Below are 14,848 nucleotides of genomic sequence, written 5' to 3' on the forward strand. Positions count from 1 at the left end.
TCACCCACTTGGTTTGTGAAGCCAAAACAGTGGCTTTCTTTGCGCCTATACTTTTTGATAACTTCTGCTAGTAATGAAAGTTCACAACGTACTGGCTCTTATTCCAAAAGAAAACAAACAAACAAAAAAAACAATTATGATCTCAATCTGCAAGCAGAGAACAAACATAAGAAGCAGCATTCAATTTGACAGTAGCAGAACACACTAGATCCTACTTCATTAAAAAGCTGTTAAAAAAAAAACCAACGTTTTGAGACTAGTACATTTAGTAGAGTCAATAACCATAAGAATTTATAAATTATGCTGCTGAGGGAACAAAAACACACCTGGTATCTGTTCCCTCTTGTCACAGGCAGTTTATAACCCACAGACTCAGCTGTAAAAAGAGACTGCATCAGTATAAGGCTGAGGTACCGTCTTTCTCTACAGCAGTTACTCTAGTCTAAGTTCTTGCTGACATTTTCTCTGGAATGATTCGAGGGTTTTATTAGCTCATGTAAAGCCTTTTCTAAAGTACCTCTTAAAGATAAACCCCGAAAATGTGCAGTTTTAGACGCAGGACTGCCTCAAAGCTGCTCATCGCTGCCCAACCTCTGCAGTTCTTCACTCCCATGTGGTAAAATCAGATACATGAACTTCCATATTGGTTGTTACACCTAAGAAGTCCAGTCAACAAACTGGATGGGATTTCATATGAAAGCAATGGGTGAAAAATACAGCCCTGTTAAGACAGCACATTGGAAGGAATACTAAGTTTTCATCTTACCGCGCTTCTTCCTTCTGTAAATAATACTGTGAATTGATGTTAGAAAGATTAATCTCTGTGGAAGCAGAAATACAATTATTTGCATAACTCAATTAGTCACAGAGCAATAAAATGCCACCAACTCCATATCATCTTACACTTAATATCAATCATAACGCCTAGGGTTTGTATCAAATGCATGAGAAATTTGAACAGTGACTATACAAATCAGTTAAAGCATGAAAAGGGAATTATGATGATTCAGTGTTCCCTGCAGACCTACTCTGAATTTTCAATCATACACAGAATACAATTTACCACATTAATTTCCCAGTCTTTTCACTGCTAATACACTGGATTTTGTATGTATCTACCCAAATCTGAGTCTGTTCATGGCCAACACACATCTTCTCATCCCCCACTGCCACTGAATAGTTTTCATGTACTAATTACTAACTTATTTTCACATCAGAAAAATCCGAAGGAATCATGTGAGGCAACTGTCAATGTAAGTTCATCTTGATATTCAAATGTCTCTGGAATACTCAGTTTGTTACGCCTACCTCAGATAACTGAATATAGCAAATACCTCCTTCTTAAGGCCAGAGACAGAAAACTACAGTAAGAATATTAAAGGCTTTTTGTAAGCAAAAGGTTTTGTGTGGCAATAGCTTAGAAGGATCGATACTGCTGGCCTAGCAGTAGCTGGCTGAAATGAAACATGCTAATATTTGACAGTTTTTTGTCTCAAATGCACAAATACAGCAAGTCCCGGATATTATCTGGACACCAGATACATATTTGATGGCAGCTCCATGTCTTTCCAGGTTTAGTATCTATCTTTCATTATTCTAACTGTTGTCTTCCAAAATCAGGAAAGTACTAAACTTATGGTATCATTCTCTTACAAAATATTGCATTAAGAAAACAAAATAGCTTAGTGTCTTTTATATCTTCAGAAGGTGTCAAAAACAACAAAAAAAGGCAAATGGTAACTCAAGCAGATGAGCTGGTTTATGAGATGATGTTTACTCATCAGCCAAGCACACAGTATGATGAGTAGCAGCAAAATGCCAGGGGAACACTGGTGACCTTCTACCCTTAACCACTTGCTCTTCTCTTTCCTCAGGGTTGATCATCAAACCATGGCAAAAGTGTCTTGCTCCTCAGTGCCCTCCAGGTGATGTGTGTCTCACCCTCACAGTACATGTGCTGTAGGAGGACAGAATCACTACCATGTCAATTTAAACCCAGAGCAGGGACTTTGAGATTAGCCCAGCCCAAGCCTGACTGCATACCTCAAATAGCCATCCATCTTGTGAGACTGCCATACAGCCAGCCTAGCATGTGGAAAGCTTTCTGTCACTGCCTTGTGACACTTTCCGCTGCTGTGACAGGACTCGGCACTCACACAACTGGTCTGACCAGTCCTCCTCCAGCTCCCCATTAGTTTGACACTAATACACCTTCCCCATGTTCCTGCCCCTATTCTGAAGCTAAGGAGACAGCCCTCTTGTGTATTCCCCACAATGCATTACCACAAAGCACGTGGAAACGCATCAATTTGAAACCTGGTGATGCGAGTAGCAGAGAATGAGGAACAGGTACACAGCTCAGCCAAACTCCGTTTAGAGCAGCAACAGGCCCACAGGGGCTGTTTGCACAAGTAAAGAAAAGAGTTCTCTGCATATATACACCAAAATACAGACAAGTTGCACCCTACAAAACCAAACCTTAACCTTTTTCAAAGAGGCACTGTTTTTTCATCATAAATGTGTTCTCCAAAGCAGCAAGGAGATGGACTTTACCTCATCTCATGGTACTTAGAAAAATTAAGCCTGCATCAGCCCATCTGATGCTCATTTTAAATATTACATTAATACCTGAAGTAGTTAAACTGCAGTCACAGAACACACAGCATTAAAGGTGAATACTGGCAAAGGCTGCAACTACTCATACAACTGTAACTGAGATGTGCTTATCTGCTAAACTGCTGATTGCGCAACTGACTCAAAAGCAAGCAGCAGAGATCCTGCCAGTACAGCCAGGGGACAGCACACCATCTTTTTACGGCAGAAATGTCTCACAGGTATGTAAGAGAAGGCAAAGACTCAGGAAATAGTGGGGTTTTTTATTCACTTGCTTTGTTACACAATAGAAACATCCTTCTTATTAACTGCTAACCAAATGGAAAAGATAACAAACATGGCAAACACTCACTTAAGCTCCTCAGTGAAGTATGTGATACAATAGGTACTGATTATCTAGGGAGATCATTGAAACCCCTGACACATGATCCTGAAACATGCCTCAAAAAAAGAAAAGAACATTTCTTCTAGCTGCCTCCAGTAGCAGTCATCCTTAGTGCTTGTTCACTGGAAGAATTCTGTATTTTTCTGCACAGCAGCCAGCCTAAGACCCATCACTTTGACATCAAAATTTAAGCCTTTCTCTCCCCCTCTCTACTTCCCCTTCTTTCTGCCCATTACTCACTATAAAGTGAAAGAAAATGCTGTAATAAGGATGTAAGACAGAGGGAGGGGGTAAAAGAAAACCTGAGTATCAAAGTTGTTCCTTTCCATACATGCTTCAACAGTAAACTCTCACTTCAGAGCTCATTCACTGGCACAGAGAAAAGCAAGTTTTCTAACGGTCAAGCCTCCCTTCTCCTCTGCTGAAAAGTACATGCCCTCTTCCTTTTTAAAGAAGCAACTGACAACCTCACCCTTGTCTGTCCATCAGGTTACCCACTACACTAGCTGAAAATCTTCTCCCCATTCCCCCCCCCCCCCCCCCATTCCAGTACTGCTAATGCCCAGAAACTAGAAGGTAATTCATGATGAAAGCAATTCCCTGTATGCTTCCTGCTGTCTGCACAGATCTAATTAGGGCCAGAACCTTTCTCAGCTACAGCCTGCTATTCTGTTACTACAGGCATGCACTGAGAAGCTGGTACATCTTAATTCAATATTCAAACAGCCTGTCTTTTCAATCTTCTTACAGAGTGCAAACATGATTCTTTTAAATCCCTGGCTACAAAGGACTTTCCTAAGCAGATACACTATTAACAATAGCATTTAATTCCATAAAAGAGATAGCTTGACCGAAGCTATCAACACTTCTGTTGTGAATAGTTGAGAAGGAAGAAATGAGCTTGTTTCAGCCAATTTCAAAATACATGCGAGATGACATTCAAAGAAACATACTAAATGACAACTAGAGGAAGCATTTTCTGAGGTGTGGCTGCATAGAATTCAGTAACAACAAGGGAAAAGAATAAAGCATGTGCCTTGTCACCTAGAAACTATCACAATGGGGCTCTTCTACAATAAACACATTGAAGAATGACAGGTGTGTGCCTGCAGACTGGGTTCTGTAAGCAGACTGACAGTCATGGTCCAAAGAAATAAAAATCACTGCTATAAGAAAAATAATCTATTTAAGCTGCAAAACGTAAATGCACTGTAGAGAAAGGGAACAATAGAGGGAAAGCTAAGGTTAGGAAAGCTAAGGCCCACTTAGAATTAAACTTAATTAGAGGTATTAAAGATAACAGGAAGGGACTCTACAACTACATAGCAAATAAAAAACAGACTAGGGAGAATGTAGGCCCCCTCAGGAAGCTCTCGGGAGAACAGGCTACACAAGATTTGGAGAGGGCTGAGGTTCTGAATGACTTCTTTGCCTCGGTCTTCACTGGCAAAGGCTCTGACCAAACCACCCAAGCCTTGGAAGGCAGATGCAGGGACTCTGAGAATGAAGACCTTGCGCCCACTGTAGGAGAGGGACTGGTTCGAGACCATCTTAAAAATCTGAACGTGCACAAGTCCATGGGTCCTGATGAGATCCATCCACGGGTCCTGATGAGATCCATCCACGGGTCCTGATGAGATCCATCCACGGGTCCTGATGAGATCCATCCACGGGTCCTGATGAGATCCATCCACGGGTCCTGATGAGATCCATCCACGGGTCCTGAAGGAGCTGGCAAATGAAGTTGCGAAGCCGCTGGCCATCATATTTGAGAAATCATGGCAGTCAGGTGAAGTTCCCAATGACTGGAAAAGGGGAAATATAACCCCCATTTTCAAGAAGGGGAAAATGGATGACCCAGGGAATTACAGACCAGTCAGTCTCACCTCTGTGCCTGGCAAAATCTTGGAGCAGATTCTCCTGGAAGGCATGCTAAGGCACATGAAAATCAACAAGGTGCTTGGTGACAGCCAGCATGGCTTCACTAAGGGGAAATCCTGCCCGACCAATTTGATGGCCTTCTATGGTGGGGCTACAGAACTGATGGACAGGGGTAGAGCAGCTGATGTCATCTACCTGGACTTGTGCAAAGCATTCGACACTGCCCCACACAACATCCTTGTCTCTAAATCGGAGAAACATCGATTTGATGGAGGGACCACTCGGTGGATAAAGAACTGGCTGGATGGCCTCACGCAAAGAGTTGTCGTCAATGGCTCAAGGTCTGGCTGGAGACCAGTAACGAGTGGTGTCCCTCAGGAATCGGTGTTGGAACCAGTCTTGTTTAACATCTTCGTCACTGACATGGACAGTGGGATTGAGTGCGCCCTCAGCAAGTTTGCCGATGACACCAAGCTGTGTGGAGCAGTTGATACCCTGGAGGGAAGGAATGCCATCCGGAGGGACCTCGACACGGTTGTGAGGTGGGCTGATGCCAACCTCATGAAGTTTAACCATGCCAAGTGCAAGGTCCTACACCTGGGTCGGAGCAATCCCAGGCACAGCTGCAGGTTGGGCAGAGAAGAGATTCAGAGCAGCCCTGAGGAGAAGGACTTGGGGGTGTTGGTTGATGAGAAAACGAACACAAGCCGGGCAGTGTGTGCTTGCAGCCCAGCAAGCCAACCGTAACCTGGGCTGCATCAAAAGGAGCGTGACCAGCAGGTCAAAGGAGGTGATCCTGCCCCTCTACTCTGCTCTTGTGAGACCTCACTTGGAGTATTGTGTGCAGTTCTGGTGTCCCCAACATAAAAAGGACATGGAACTGTTGGAACAAGACCAGAGGAGGGCCACAAGGATGATCAGGGGACTGGAGCACCTCCTGTATGAAGACAGGCTGAGAAAGTTGGGGCTGTTCAGCCTGGAGAAGAGAAGGCTGCGTGGAGACCTCACAGCAGCCTTCCAGTATCTGAAGGGGGCCTATAGGGATGCTGGAGAGGGACTCTTGATTAGAGACTGTAGTGATAGGACAAGGGGTAACGGGTTAAAACTTAAACAGGGAAAGTTTAGATTGGATATAAGGAGGAAATTCTTTCCTGTTAGGGTGGTGAGGCACTGGAATGGATTGCCCAGGGAGGTTGTGAATGATCCATCCCTGGCAGTGTTCAAGACCAGGTTGTACGAGGCCTTGGGTGACACGATTTAGCGTAAGGTGTCCCTGCCCATGGCAGGGGGGTTGGAACTGGATGATCTTAAGGTCCTTTCCAACCCTAATTATTCTATGATTCTATGATTCTAAGAAGCGAGTAATGCTTCACAGGTGCGTGTATATACAAGAACTTGTTCAAAGCAGGGTGGATTCTAAAAGAAAGTGAAAGCGAAGAGCACCGAGATAAGTAACTGAGCACAAAATCTTCTGAAAGGAGAATAATAACAAGAAGTTAACACAGTAATTGCAGTTCACTGGACAGCAGACATATTCAGCCATGCATTGCATGATATAATGGCCAACAGCAGTCAATTACATCAGCCCCTTTCAACAAGAAGGGTTTTGCATCATCTTTGGGTAGATGTTTTTCACTCATAGCTGTGCTCCTAAAAGAGACCTTGTAGCAGGGACACTGACAAAAGAGGGAATCATCTACTCTCTGAGCAAGTATACACACAATCCACAAAACAGTGAAAATACAATTCTCACATCAGTCAAGACTATGCATTCTCTTCACCTCTGGATATGCAAAAACATCCAGTCAGGTTTTACAATCTCATTTTCAAACAGAAGTACAATGTAAATTTGCAAAGCTATCCTCTTTTCCCTTCCATGTCTGTCACAATATGGCCAGGCAAGCAGCTAAGTGACAGAAAAATCTGGTGACACCAACACAAGCAGCCTGAGTTCCCACAAGTCCCTACCACTCTTACATGGATCTGTCCTAGTTTCAGCTGCGATAGAGTTGATTTTCTTCCTAATAGCTGGTGCAGGGCTGTGTTTTGGTTTTAGTCTGAGAATAATGTTAATAACACACGGTTATTTCAGCTGTTGCTAAGTAATGTTCACTCTGATCAAGGACTTTCATCTCCCATACTCTGCCAGTGAGGAGGGGCACAAAGACCGATGAGGGAGCAGAGATAGAACACCTGACCCAAACTAGCCAAAGGGGTATTCCATACCACAGCATAGCATTCCTAGTATATAAACTGGGGGAGTTACCCAGAAGAAACCGATTGCTCATCGGGTCATGCTGGATATCAGTCAGGGGATGGTGAGCGATTGTATTGCGCATCCCTTGTCTTGCCTGGGTTTTATGCCTCTTTTTGTTGCCTCCCTTTTCATTACAACTATTATTATTTCCATTATTAAACTCTTCTTATCTCAACCTATGAGTTTTACCTTCACCACTCATTCTCTCCCCCATCCCACAGGGAGTGGAGGACAGGACTGTAAGTGGCCACATGGGACTTGGTCGCTGGCTGAGGTTAAACCACAACAGCATGTCACCTCAGTGATCAGGCAGTTGCATTACCACTGCACTCTGTGCTGTAAACTTGCTAAGGAAGCACTGCGTACCTCTAAACAAAGTCCACATGTTTACAGGAAAAACCGTCCTAAAAGACAAGCCCCTTGAAATTGCTTCAAAGCCATTCTATTCACACTGTTATCAGAGATCCTTATTTCCTGGTTCTTTCTCAAACTGCACTGGATTGATAACGCAGAAAACTGCTGCTGCTACTCTTTATTTTGCTTTAGGAGATGGCACATTCTCAAGATATGCTCCACTGGAAATTCATCATACAAATCTAAGCAAACACCCTTAAGCAATAGCCTCTTCAAATGCTCTGTAATGCTCACTAACCTTCTGTATCGGAACTATGCCATTCAGGTTTAGTGTGCAAGTTGGCCTGTCATCTACTAAGAGAAGATTTAAAGCTTGTCCTCTGGACAATTTCTTATGAAGAGAGCTAGAACATATTCAGCCTGCACCATGAAAGCATATCATAGAATCATAGAATAGTTAGGGTTAGAAAAGACCTTAAGATCATCTAGTTCCAACCCCCCCTGTCATGGGCAGGGACACCCTACACTAAACCATGTCACCTTAAGGCTTTGTCCAACCTGGCCTTGAACACCGTCAGGGATGGAGCATTCACAACCTCCCTGGGCAACCCATTCCAGTGCCTCACCACCCTAACAGTAAAGAACTTCCTCCTTATATCCAATCTAAACTTCCCCTGTTTAAGTTTGAACCCATTACCCCTTGTCCTGTCACTACAGTCCCTAATGAATAGTCCATCCCCAGCATCCCTTCTTTTCACTACTTCTTTTCCATAGTACCAGATCAGAAGACTTGGGCAGCACTACCTAACTCAAGAAACCTGTCCCCTGATGATGCATTATTGTCCTCTTCACCAGATTCCAACTTATTTAACAAACATTTCTAATCCTCTTTGTCCTCCTCTCCCAATTCCATGAAAAAAAAAAAAAAAAGATGCCAGTTTGTTCTATGGACTTACAGAGATTCTTTTTGCTAGCAGATCCCAATGTTGAGGGGGCAAGCGAGGAGAGAACAGCTTCACTTTCATACTGGAGGTGCCAGATGCAGACATTTCTGAATCACCCCAGTTTTGGCAAAGCTGGATTTAGGAAAGCAGACGTACAGCTTGCCTACGAATTTAGAAAGATGTGAATTTTATCTCTGTATAACCCAGGTGCTAAATGAACAGAGAATCTATACCCCAGTTAAGTCAGTCAGAAATGTAATGCTTTCACATTGACTGCCCTGTTTGTTCACCTGCAATTTGTTCACCTGCAATTGTCCAACCAGCAACACAAGAACCGAAGAACCTGAAACTGAAGATGCTTCAAGCAGAAACCCGAACTGTTCCCTCTACTTTCTTTATTCTGTGTTTCTAATAGGTCTCCAAACACCATGAGGTCTATTCACTGGCATGTCTTACATCTGAAGACAGAAATACCACCAACTTAGTTATGCAACTTTTCAAAGCTGCTCCAATAACAAAAATAGTTTTAAAATCAAGACACACACAAAAAGCCTACTAAAAGAAATCCAAATTAACAGCTAGATCTCCAGTTGGGGCATCTGGAAGTCAGGCTTCCTTTAAATGAAAAGCATTATCCTTATGGAATTATAGCTGCTGAAGAAAATACTGACCTTTTTTCTGTATCACTCAGTAGTAAATTAAAATGCAGTCATGTGAATTTCCAAGATATGGAAATGTGTTAAGATGAGACAATGCAATCCAGTACAACACTGAAGATGAACTTTATATCACAGGGTTAACTGGGATTTACTGACTGAAGAATACTGAAGAGAACGATAGTGATTTTTAGAGTCTTCCTGACAAGTCCAACAGATATGAAGTAACCATAGTGTCCTGGGTTCAGCAGTAGCAGTCATTTTTCTCCTCCTTGGTAGCTGGTGTAGTGCAGTGTTTTGACTTTCAGCTCGGGAACAGAGCTGATAACAAGCGATGTTTTGGTTTGGCCAAGGACTTTGTGAGCCTGATGCTCTGCCAGGGAGGAGGGGAGCCAGGAGGAAGCAGAGACAGGACACCTGACCCAAACTGACCAAAGAGGTATTCCATACCACAGCACGTCATGCCCAGGATGTAACTGGGAGTTAGCCGGAAGGGCTGGGAGACTGCGGGGTTGGAGGAGGTATCGGTCAGAGCTTGGTCGGGCTGGGGGGGGCGAGTTATCGGTCGGCTGGTGGTGAGATGATGTATTCTCTTCCCTTGTTATTTCCTTTATCATTATTATCATTGGTGGTAGCAGTAGTGATTTGTGTTATACCTTAGTTACTAAACTGTTCTTATCTCAACCCGTGGGAGTTGCACTCTTTTCGATTCTCCTCTCCGTCCCTCCGAGAGCAGGGGGAGGGCAAGAAAAGGGGGGGAAGTGAGCGAACGAATTACCTGACTAGGTTTAAACCACGACACATAGTAAGACTGCAAGAAGTTGCAGGCAAAACGTTTCACAAATGCCACAGCACTTACAAGGAAGACCATAATTTATGTGTCTGAACAGTTTGTTCCACAAAGGACTATTCCTCTTCTTTAAATATCAGGCTACAAAATATTCTACTAGAAGCATAATCTTAGATGAATCACAATAGAATAAAAAGCACTTTTATTATCTTTGAACACATTATCCTAAGACAGAGACATTAAAGTCACCATTAACAACTGGACAACTGTTAGTATCACAGGAACTGCCACTTCATTTCAATTCAGGTTTTATTTCCAACCTACTACACTCAAGTTAGAGATGAAGCTGTAGGACAGCTGATGTGCTAGCATGCATACAATGATGTTCAACAAAACTGATAAAGAAGTTACTGATTTTGGGGTATGGGAACAGGTTTTTTTCCTTCTTATAATTGTGTTGTTCAATGTAAAACCCAAATGCATCTTTCAAAGAGCTTTTCACACCTTTACGAGACAATCATTATTTGAACAAACTAAAATGCTTTTCCCAATCAGTGTCAAGCTGTCACTGCATCAGAACTCTTGCTAAAGATTTTACATGACAATACAACCAAAATTAAATGGAAGAGAAATTTTACTGTTTGTGTCAGCAGTTACCTGAACCGTTATCCTAATAATACTTTCACCTAAACTAATCTGAACAGACTGAACACACCTCTCCACTTGTTGGGTAAGGTTTTTAATTTTTCTAGAGCAAAATACTCTCAACTACTGTTTACTGCTTATTGCATTCACTAGCAAAACTTTCCTGTTTCCAATTAAGACCCAACTTACCTGTATTTTGCAAGGTATCTTTCATAAGGACCCCATCACAAACGGCTTTCCCAGACTAAGCATTACGCTACCTAGTAACACTGCAAAAGATGGAAACTCAAATCCTAGGGATGATTCTATTTTCAACTGAAGTTTATAAAGAAATGAAGATCCACCTAAACAAAGCTCTTGCCATATTCTACATGACAAGAAACAAAAAGCAGCTCTACTGAACACCAGCTGCGTAGAGGTGATAAACAAAGGTTTCAACAAAACAGAAAGGGACTAGGGTAGAAAAGGTCCTCAAAACCAGATATGAGACGTATAAACATGGAGCCAGAAGGACTGGTTGAAATTAATCTGGTTAGATCTCCACATAGAAATGTAATCAGAGCAGCAAGCCACCCAAGTTTAGAAGTGATGAAACACCATAAAAGGAGATTAACTGGATGAAAAGTATCATAGCACCCAAGAAAAAGTCAGGAAAAGAATATTTTAAGAGATTAATCTGATCATCACTGCCTGTATTCCATACAAAACAGACAAGAATGAGTCCATGAAGCTTCATACACTGATGGTGTTCCTGTATTTACAGACCACACACACCCCATACCCCGCCCCCCCTCCCCCGAGTCCCACTTATGCTAGCTCTCCCAATGTTAATTCACTTCTGCCCACTACACTGCTCTAAATTAGGAAGATTATTACTGGGCTATCACCTAATATTGCTGAGAAGGAAGGTGCAATATACCATGGTCCATTTACACAGAAAAGCTAGAGGACTGCAACACAGATAGGACAACTGTGACTCACAGTACTAGTGGTAATGCTGGCCGTGTACTGGGACACCATGTCCTCCAGCCCAGACATAACTTGACACAACTCCCTGATTCAGCTCACACAAAGACTTGTTTTGATACCCATGCCTGAAGGGAGGGGAATGGAACTGTGTGTATACGCAGTGGATACTATGAGGATTTCCTTACTTTTACCAGTTTAATACTTAATCTCTACTGTTTTTTGCTTTTTTAATCTGAATTTATATAAAGGCAGATTGCACAGCCCTACGGCAGTGCCAAAGTGCAAAGCTCAGCATTTCTATAAATCCTTTTAACACAAGTCAAGTACTTTAGAAGACAAGGTTTACTCAAAACTTTATCTCTGTTTATGTCACAAGTTAGATCCTTAAGCAACACTGTAGAAATTCCTTCAACACATCACTAGGTTTTCTACCCATCTCACACAAGTCACTGATGTTATGGACATATTAACTCTACGTATGGAGTCAAATAACAGCAAAATTCTAAAATTAAGTAAATCAGTTAAGGTTTAACAAGTGGGAGTGCATTTGTTCCTATCACAAGTCCTGGTGTACACCTTGATAGTGTTATTTTATGTCATACTAGTCCCAAGGTTAGAAGCTCGTGTCTAAGATGCAGCAATAGCACCTTTTTATTATGAACTTCACATGAGACTTGCATACTTAAGGGTTTACACCTTCAGCTCTGCTTACAGGCAGGCTAATACCAGTCAGTTAGTCACCCCTTTGTTTGCATTTACATTCTGACACTGATAACATCACCTGTGCAAAGAAGAATGTTGTAAAGAACGGGAAGAAATCAATTTATGATCGACTGCACAACGTGGAAAATCATACATTCTGTGACAGGTCTTCTCCACCTATAACCAAGTCATACCTCTCGTTCGCACTCTAATAGAGCACTGGCAGACTTTATAGAACTGTAGCGTCATGGTAGTGGGAAGATAGGTGTCTTAGCATACTTGGCACTGAAGATGTCAGCATGCTTGCTATCAATGGCTGTTCTCAAATGTTTCCAGAACATGCAACAGGGTTACAAAATTCCAACCATGGCATTACTGTCTGCATGACCACTGCATACTGAAAAACACCATTCATGAGGATGGGAAGGCTCTGTTTTCATACCTGATTCTCCTACAGAATTTCTCCAGTATCCCTGGAATCAAATAAGGACTTCAGTCCTTTAAGAATCTGAATGAGTCATAGAATCACAGAATAGTTAGGGTTGGAAAGGACCTTAAGATCATCCAGTTCCAAACCCCTGCCACAGGCAGGGACACCTTACACTAAACCATGTCACCCAAGGCTCTGTCCAACCTGGCCTTGAACACCGACAGGGATGGAGCATTCACAACCTCCATGGGCAACCTATTCCAGTACTTCAACACCCTCACAATAAAGAACTTCTTCCTTATATCCAATCTAAACTTCCCCTGTTTAAGTTTTAACCCATTACCCCTTGTCCTATCACTACAGTCCCTAATGAAGAGTCCATCTCCAGCATCCCTATAGGCCCCCTTCAGATACTGGAAGGCTGCTATGAGGTCTCCACGCAGCCTTCCCTTCTCCAGGCTGAACAGCCCCAACTTCCTCAGCCCATCTTCATACAGGAGGTGCTCCAGTCCCCTGATCATCCTCATGGCCCTCCTCTGGACTTGTTCCAACAGTTCCATGTCCTTTTTATGTTGAGGACACCAGAACTGCACACAATACTCCAGGTGAGGTCTCACAAGAGCAGAGTAGAGCTTAGAGTCAACTCTAAGCTCTACAGAAGACTGACTTCTGCTAGTGTAAGAGATAGTGTTATATGCAGTATTAGTACATTTAAAGAAAATCAGTATTCTGGGTACTTCTTTAAATTAGAGTCCTGATTTTCTCTTCTGACATCAGTTTCTTTCTTTTCCCCTCTCAGTTTGAGGCAGCAGGCTCTTGGTCTACGCCTTGAAGATAAGAATTATCCATAAGGCTTTCCAGTATTGTTTTTGGCAACAGGATAAGAAGTTCAGAGCAAGCCAACCCAGAACAGGTACAGGATTGCCTACTGGAACCCATGTGTTACGAAAAGTTGCAGACTACTGACTTAATCTACTTTCACTGCCTAGTAACAGTACTAAATCCAGAAAAGCACTTGCTTTTTTCCATAGCTCTTTAAAAAGCAAGCTTCAGGAAATTCAGTATTAGCCTTATGTAGTGATAACCAATACAGCTGCTAATTAGGACCAAAGAAACCACTCTCCATATGTGGTTCTTCAGTCCTTTTTCTCAACACTTTGAAATGGTAAACCTCACAACACCAACAAACACCTCTCAACAACCCAAAACAAGTCTTACCAAACAGCAGAAAATACTGCTTTAAAGTCAAGTCAAGAACGGATAATTGAAGAATTTCAGTCAAAGGAGGGCTCAAAGGTACTAGAGAACAAGTTAAGGGTTTTTTTTGCCCCACAAAATGGATGGCATTTTGCATTGGCAGTCTCTTAAAACACCTTCAGACTTTCAGTTTCTCTTACTCCTAGAGCGTAACCATCTCCTCCTAAAATCAATGGCAATATAAAGCATTCATAGCAGTCAGCAATTACATTTCCTTGTCAATACAGAAAGACAGCTGTAGCTCATGCTGTTTCAACGATTTCCTGATCACAAAACACACTGGGACACTGGTCACATATGGGGTTTTACAGTATTCTGCTCAAAATATTTTAACTTCTGAAAAGCAGTTTTAGAAGATAAAGCAAAGAAACACTAAGGCCCGACTAAGAGATTTTTAATCTTACACGGAGGTTTCAATTCTGCAAGAGACCCTCTCCTGGTCTGCAGTCTCACTGACCATATACATGTCTCGGACTCACCCATATTTCCACGACAAGACCCAAAATCTGCAAGCCCACATCATCAACCTACTGAAGTTACACTAAAGCTTCCTGCTTCCAAGCCTAGAAGGACAAGCAGCTTTTGCAACTACCATCTGCCAAAACAAGGAGACGTACCCTAACGAACCACTGCAGCCGCCTCCAAAAAACAACCTACACACCGGTGAAACAGTTGCTGCCTTTTGTTGCCGAATATACTTAACCACATAGTGAAACCAACACACAACCAACGAAACAGGACAAGATGATTAACAACGCGGAGAAGCAAGCTGTCAAGAAACAAAGAGACTCTGAGCCCTCACGGGAGCCAGAGCTGCCCACTCGGAGGGCCTGACTCTGAAGCGCTACTAAGGCACCTCATGACTCCCACCCGGCCCTCACGTCCCCTTGCCCCCCTCCTCCTGCGGGACCTGAGCCTCACCCGCAGAGCTGACGGGACCGCTGCCAGCCGGTGCCCCGTCCTCA

General features: G+C 42.8%; 1 protein-coding gene across 3 annotated transcripts in view; it reads right to left on the reverse strand.

Moving 5' to 3' along the window:
- CCDC186 (coiled-coil domain containing 186) overlaps positions 1–14,848 on the reverse strand; it is a 37,965-nt gene that overhangs the window by 22,799 nt on the left and 318 nt on the right. The gene's annotated exons all lie outside the window — the stretch shown is intronic.

Source organism: Pezoporus occidentalis, unplaced genomic scaffold, assembly GCF_034315485.1.
Source record: "Pezoporus occidentalis ecotype Australia unplaced genomic scaffold, CSIRO_AGI_Poc_V1 ctg127, whole genome shotgun sequence".
NCBI lineage: Eukaryota > Metazoa > Chordata > Aves > Psittaciformes > Psittacidae > Pezoporus > Pezoporus occidentalis.